We start from the raw sequence: 6,783 nt of genomic DNA on the forward strand, positions 1-6,783 counted from the left end.
AGCCACTGGGCCTACAACAAAATGAGAAGTTTTGAGATTTCTGGGCATGAGTGGGTTTTACTGGAAATTTGAACCAAACTTTAGCCAAGTGGTTGCTCCACTGACTGAACTATTAAAAAAGAACAAAAAGTTTCAATGGACACTGAAGTGTCAGAATGCATTTGACAGTTTAAAAACTGTGTTGACTGCGCCATCAGTTTTGGCAGCACCTAATTATGCCAAGTTGGCGATTTTAAGTTGGCGATCGATGCAAGTGACTTGGGCATTGGTGTGGTGTTGTCACAAGAAGATGAAACAGGAATTGATATTTTTCACAGAAGCTGAATGTACTTCAGTAAAGATACTCAACCATTGAAAAAGAGACTCTGGGTCTGGTGTTGGCATTGCAGCATTAAGGTTTACATTGCAGCATTAAGGTTTACATTGCCAGCAATTTTTGAGAAACAATTGTTTATACAGGGCACAATCCTTTAAAATTTCTGGACACATTTCAAGACCAAAGTGCAAGACTGTTCAGATAGAGTTTATTGCTGCAACTGTTTAATTTACAGATTATGTATGTAGCTGGATTGAGAAATTTTAATTGCTGATGCATTGTCAAGAGTTTAAAGTTCAAAGGAAATTGGACATTTGAAAGGTGAACACTAGACTGAAATGACCTCTGTTGATACAAAGGATTTGTACACAGATTGTTATGTAATGCGTGTACCTTGTGGTGTAATAGCTTTGTGTATATAGATAACTATAGTCAGCAATGTAAGATGGGTTGAGAAAATTAAACCGTCCTTTTAAAATTATGGCAGTTCATTTTTCCATAAGGGTGGAGGTGTCAAGGAACTATGATATTTTTCCTAATATTACTGTGGGGTATTTTAAAGCAGGCTTGTGTGTGTGTGTGTGGCTAATTTAACTAAATTAGAGACGATTAGGCTGCAAGGTTTAAATTATCAAAGAAGTTGGGGTAAAACAGACATTTGAAATGGAGATTAGTAAACCAGGGTGAGGTGTCAGCAGAGATGGTGTGAATGAAATTTGCATTTGTAGATAAGTGGGAAAGGTGTTTGATTTTCACAGGGACATGGAAAGTATTTACAATTGGCAACATAAATAAGACGAGGTTATTACATTGATTTTCCCAAAAGTGCTGACCATAATAATAACGTGAAAAATGATTATATTCTGGGAAAAGTAACTTCTAAAGGCAAGTTGAAACAATGGGATTTACAGATCAAAATGGGAGAAAATGTATTTAAAGAAGGATGGAAGGCTGTGCGGGGTGTGGCCGTGTGAGGTCTGGAAAGGTGACTGTGTGAAACAGACTTGGGGAGAAAGCCTCTAGCCACGCTACAGAATGTTGTTGTTCCAGAAGCCAAAGCTGTGTTAAAAGCTTTTGGAAGTCCATTGTCCAGTGGCTTGTGGTAATATTGCTGGATGACTTGATAAATTGGGAATCTATTCAGCCTGTTGCCTTAAAGGGGGTGTGTAGTTGGGAGTCTGGTTAAGTAGAAATTTTGGGAACTGTTATAATTGTGTAACTGTAATCTTGTGTGTGTGTTTAAGGTTTTTCTTCTTTTCTTAATAAATGTTTTAATTTAATCTTTAAAATCTCTAAAGGTGGTAGTGGACTCATTACTTCTGACTTCAGTGCATAGGCCTTCTGGTAATAAATACAAATTGCAAAATCGTTGTGATAGCTTGGCCAAGTTTCCCTTGTGGATTTGGTCAGCCTGGCAAACACCACCTGCCATATCATAACAATATGAAAACACAGACATACATATGAACATATGAATTAGGAGCAGGAGTAGGCCATTCGGCCCCTTGAGCCTGCCCTGCCATTCAATGAGATCATGGCTGGCCTGATTGTGGTCTCAACTCCACATTCTGCCTGCCCCCAATAATCTTTGGCTCCCTTGTTAATCAAGAATCTATCTCCCTCTGCCTTAAAAATATTCACTGAACCTACCCCCATTGCTCTCTGGGGAAGAGTTTCAAAGGCTCACGGCCCACTGAGGGAAAAATTTCTTCTCAACTCCGCCTTCACTGGGAGACCCCTTATTTTTAAACCCTATCCCCTAGTTCTAGTCTCTCCCACATGGGGAAACATCTTTTCAGCATCCACCCTGTCAAGTCCCCTCAGGATCTTCTATGTTTCAATAAGATCACCGCTCAGTCTTCTAAACTCCAATGGATACAGACCCAGCCTGTCCAGCCTTTCCTCGGAAGATAACTGCCTCCCACCCCTCCATTCCAGGCATCAGGTATCAGTTGAGTGAACAGCAGCCTGACTAGCTGTGAAGGCTGCAGCAGCAAGGTAGCCGTAGTCATTGTGGTTCAACACACCACCAAAACCTGACTACCAGCTGGTGGACAATGGGGGCACCCCAAGCTCCCCTCGTTAACAAAGTCATGCCCAGGCTTCTACCAGGGCCCATCTGCCCAGTTGGATTTTTTTGTTCATTTATGGGGTGCCAGCATTTGATGCTGTTCCCTAATTGAGAGCAGTTAAGAGTCAAGCACATTGCTGTGGGTCTGGAGTCACATGTAGGCCAGACCAGGTAAGGAGGCCGGATTTCCTTCCGTAAAGGGTTAGTGAACCGTACCGGTTTTTTAATGACAATCACCGATAGTTTCATGGTCGCCATTACTGAGACTCACTTTCAATTCCACATATTTTATGAACTGAATTTTTTAATCAATTGAATTTAAATTCCACCAGCTGCTGTGGTAGGATTTAAACTCACTAGTCCAGCATCATTACCACTATGCCATCGTCTTCCCTTAAAGCCTTTTGGCGATGGAGAATTGGCAATGGGGTCAGGGCTGTGACCTGGGGGTCTCGAGTCAAGAATCTGCACATAGACAACAGATGCATGAAGGTTGTTGGACACCTGCATTGGAACAGAGTCACCTTTGCATAGCAGCAACTGTGACTGAGCAGTCCTCTTCAGGATACCCACTGCTGACCTCAAATGGGGAAGGATCTAGAAAAGGTGCTCTCAAAATAGGCTGTCCCACTTCTGGGGAACCACATACTGACCGTCTTCATGGTCAAAGAAAGAAAACTTTAAACTTTGCAGCTTGGAATGTTAGAACGCACACGGAGAATCTCAAGAAAGAACTGCAATTGTATAGGAGCTGTCGAGACTCCAGATTGACATCACTGCCCTCAGTGAGACCCGCCTTCATGGGGAGGGGCAGCTGAAGGAACAAGTGTCCTCCTGCCAGAAGGGCAAATAAAAATCCACTTGGAGGGATCCAACGTCAAAACATTGGCACTTTCTGGATGCCGTCAATGTTCAAGTCAATGATCTAAGTGACATCTATAGCATTCGATCCATGTGGGGCTCTGTCGCTTGCTGGGCAGACTTGTTCATTCAGTGATGAACATCCACATAGCTCCAAGACCCTGCACTGGGCAAGAAAGGCTGATAGTGACCCTCGTGTCCACAGAGTTGGTCTTGCCAGAATTCCCCAATTGTATAAATATAATTGTATTATTGTTCACTGTCGCTGGGTCAGAATCCTGGAACTCCCTCCCTAACAGCACTGTGGGTGTACCTACACCACGTGGACTGCAGCGGCTCAAGAAGGCAGCTCATCACCACCTTCTCAAAGGCAACTAGGGATGGGCAATAAATGCCGGTCTAGCCAGCGATGCAGATATCCCGTGAAAATATTTTTTAAAGGCTCAAGATAATTCACCTACAGCTCAGCTGTAATCAATATGCCTCTATAAAAACAAAGAAAATAGGAGCAGCAGTTGTTCATTCAGCCCTTCGAGCCTGCTCCGCCATGGCTGATCCTCCATCTCAATGTCATACACTCCCACTGTCTCCCCATAGCCCTGATGCCTCTAGAGTCCAGAAATCTATTTCCTTCTGAAATATATTCAGTGACTTGCCCTCCACAGCTTCTGTGGTAGAGAATTCCAAGGGTTCACTATCCCCTGAATGAAGAAGTTTCTCCTCATCTCAGTCCTAAATGGTCTACCCTGTATCCTGAGACTGTGACCTCTTGTTTCAGACCCCCGAGCCAGAGGAAACATCATCCCTGACAGAATTTTATACGTTTCAATGAGATCTCCTCTCATTCTTCTAAACTCCAGTGAATACAGACCTAGTCGGCCCAATCTCTCCTCATACGACAATCCTGCCATCCCAGGAATCAGTCTGGTGAACCTTTGCTGCACTCCCTCTATGGCAAGTATATCCTTTCTTAGGTAAGGAGACCAAAACTGCACACAATACTCCAGGTGTGGTCTCACCAAGTCCCTGTACAGTTGCAGTAAGACATCCTTGCTCCTGTACTCAAGTCCTCTCGGCCAACATACCATTTGCCTTCTTAACTGCTTGCTGTACCTGCATGTTTGCTTTCAGTGATTGGTGTACAAGGACACCCAGGTCCCTTTGTACATCAACATTTCCCAACCTATCACCATTTAAATAATACTCTACCATTCTGTTTTTCCTATCAAAGTGGATAAATTCACACTTATCCAAGTTATACTGCATCTGCCATGCATTTGCCCACTCACTCAACCTGTCTAAATCACCTTGAAGCCTCTTAACACCCTCCTCATAGCTTGCGTTCCCATCAAGTTTTGTGTCATCAACAAACATGGAAATATTACATTTGGTTCCCTCATCCAAATCATTGATATGTATTGTGAATAACTGGGCCCCAAGCACTGATCCCTGCAGTACCCCACTAGTCACCACCTGCCACTCCGAAAAAGACCCATTTATTCCTACTCTCTGTTTCCTGTCTGCTAACCAATTCTCAATCCATGTCAATATATTACCCCCAATCCCATGTGCTTTAATTTTACACATTAACCTCTTATGTGGGACTTTATCAAAAGCTTTCTGAAAATCCAAATACACCACATCCACTGGTTCTCCCTTATCTATTCTGCTAGTTACATCCTCAAAAAACTCCAGTAGGTTTGTCAAACATTCTTTCCCTTTCATAAATCCATGTTGACTTTGTCCTGGGAGCATCACTCTGGGTTTCTGGATTACTAGTCCAGCGACAATACCATTACGCCAATGAAACTAACGAGGTATTTCCCTCTTGTCCATAGCAGGGAAAAACCTGACATTTTCTCCTGAATTGCCTAGTTCCTGTGGCTGAGGAAATCCTCGCAGAGACACGGTGAGGCTTTAGACTTTCCAGAGGAACCACTGACATGGTTTTAGTTGCCAGATAAATCCAAGAAAAGCGTCAAGAACAACACCAGGAACTCTTCATTGCATTCATCAACCTGACCAAAGCATCTGACTCAATAAATCGCGAGGCTCTGTGGATTGTGCTCCAGAGATTTGGATGTCCAAAAAACTTCATCACAATCCTGCAACTGCTTCTTGATGACATAACTGCAACTGCCTCGAGTGGGAGACCTGAAACAGTGGCCTTCAAAATTCAGGCCAGTGTCAAGCAAGGCTGTGTGAGAGCCCCCATATTATTTGCAATCTACCTGACATTGGCTATTCACCTCATCAAAGATCAACTGTCCTCTGGTGTGAGTATTAAATACTGCTGAGATGGAAAACTCTTTAACCTCAGTCACCTCCATACCAGAACTAAACTGACCACCATAGGCAAGCATGATCTAGTTTGTGGATGACTACAGTGTTGTTACCCATTCTGCGTCAGATTTGCAAACCTCTCTTCTTTAGATCTTCGCAAGTTCCGAAGAACAGTCATATTGGACTTGAAATGTTAACTCTGTTTCTCCCTCTGCAGATGCTGCCAGACCTGCTGGGTTTTACCAGCATTTTCTGTTTTTGTTTCAGGTTTCCAGCATCCACAGTATTTTGCTTTTATCTGGATCTCCTCAATTCGGAGTACATGAGGCTTGGTCAGTCCTTGAAAGTTGCCAAAACAATACTCATTCATCCACACCTGGTCAGCCAAATATTCCACTTCCCATATATGTTGGAGAAGCGACTCTGGAATATGTTGAGCACTTCCCACACCTTGGCAGCCACCTCTCTCAAAAGGCCACCATTGACGAGGAGATCCAACACCAGATCAGCTGCGCCAGCTCAGCCTTCTGCTACTGCAGTGTGTGTTTGACAACAAAGACCTCCACAAGTCAACAAAGTCCTAGTGTACAGGGCAGTTGTCGCAGTGCACTTGTGTCACTGCTGAACAAATAAAATGCAGGCAAAGAAAGATTTGAGCAAAGTGGAAATCCAAAATGATCAGAAATATATCTGGTTTTCAAGATGTGTTGGCGCTCTCATCAGTTATGAAGTTGTTGTAGTGAGTTGTTGAAATAGATGCTTACCTGCCTGACTCCCCCTTGATCCTGTTAAGTTCTGGCAGTCCAACAACTGACCCGTGTGCCACTGCTCTGCACCACCAGCTGTAATCCTCTCTCTTCAGATGCTGAATGTGCCTCGCCCTCCTTTTACTATGAGATATCACTGTCCACTCTCTTCTTCACCAATTCTGTTACAATCTTTCTCTTCACCCTCATTCCACTGTGCCACTCCCTCACTCCAAGTATCACTGCCTCCCTCTCACTCCAGGTGTCTACCTCAGTCCAGTTGTCACACCCTCCACTTCACTCCAGGTTACACCCCACACTCCAGTCTACACTCCCTCCCCCTCACTCCAGTCTACACTCCCTCCCCCTCCCCCCAGTCTACACTCCCTCCCCCTTCCCCTCACTCCCTCCCCCTTCCCCTCACTCCAGACTACACTCCCTCCCCTTCCCCTCACTCCCTCCCCCTCACTCCAGTCTACACTCACTCCCTCCTCCCTCCCCCTCAC

General features: G+C 44.2%; 1 protein-coding gene across 2 annotated transcripts in view; it reads right to left on the bottom strand.

The window, feature by feature from the left end:
- Window positions 1-6,575, bottom strand: part of lclat1 (lysocardiolipin acyltransferase 1) — a 69,740-nt gene extending 63,165 nt beyond the window's left edge. For both annotated transcript variants that reach the window (XM_078535267.1, XM_078535266.1), the window contains exon 1: window positions 6,296-6,575. The gene's annotated coding sequence lies outside the window, so the exon portion shown is untranslated. The remainder of the gene's footprint in view (window positions 1-6,295) is intronic.
- Window positions 6,576-6,783: the final 208 nt, after the last annotated feature.

The sequence above is a fragment of the Cetorhinus maximus genome, unplaced genomic scaffold (assembly GCF_964194155.1).
Source record: "Cetorhinus maximus unplaced genomic scaffold, sCetMax3.hap1.1 HAP1_SCAFFOLD_361, whole genome shotgun sequence".
NCBI lineage: Eukaryota > Metazoa > Chordata > Chondrichthyes > Lamniformes > Cetorhinidae > Cetorhinus > Cetorhinus maximus.